Source organism: Etheostoma spectabile, chromosome 3 (genome assembly GCF_008692095.1).
Source record: "Etheostoma spectabile isolate EspeVRDwgs_2016 chromosome 3, UIUC_Espe_1.0, whole genome shotgun sequence".
NCBI classification, from domain to species: domain Eukaryota; kingdom Metazoa; phylum Chordata; class Actinopteri; order Perciformes; family Percidae; genus Etheostoma; species Etheostoma spectabile.
In genome coordinates this window covers 9,085,055-9,085,692 of record NC_045735.1, presented here as the reverse complement: position 1 = coordinate 9,085,692, position 638 = coordinate 9,085,055, and the positions used below count along the sequence as shown (strand labels likewise).

Below are 638 nucleotides of genomic sequence, written 5' to 3'. Positions count from 1 at the left end.
TCCTCTGTTTCTCTGGTTATATTCTATGATAAATACTGTCATAATCTACTACTGCTTCTTCAATAAATAAGAAAAATTGAAGGCTTACTCATTTCAACCAGGAGATCTTTTTTTATTGCATTTAGCTACAATATGTACCATAGTTATGCATAGAGTTAGAGTACCATGCTGACTCAGGCTCATTGGAGCTGTTGTTAAATGCTAAAATATAATCTTTTATTAAATGACAATCATGGGTGTGCTTAGTACATCTTTTCCATTTTAAAACAAATGAAAAACTGCAAATTGGCCAAAAGCATTCACTTGCTTTCATTGCTGTATCTGTTTTTACGATTGACATTAGACATGTCAAGAAACCGACTTCAATTTAGTAACATCTTCAAACAGCTTTCTTTGAATATGAACAATAAAAAAATCTTTTGTATTTTGTCACTGTCTCTCAGGAAACCAAACAACACTTGACACAGATCAGTGGCTGGCTAATTTGACCTTTTCTATAACAAAATCAGCTACCAGCGGTTGGGCTGAGAAGTCTGCTTTCATGTTTGATTTAGATTTACATTGTTGAGAGTAGTGAGGAAACATGGCCAAGGACAGAAGTTACCACTGAAAGTTGGAGAATATGTTAGGCTACGTAG

General features: G+C 34.3%; 1 long non-coding RNA gene across 1 annotated transcript in view; it reads left to right on the top strand.

The window, feature by feature from the left end:
* Positions 1 to 638, top strand: part of LOC116687096 (uncharacterized) — a 5,369-nt gene that overhangs the window by 267 nt on the left and 4,464 nt on the right. The gene's annotated exons all lie outside the window — the stretch shown is intronic.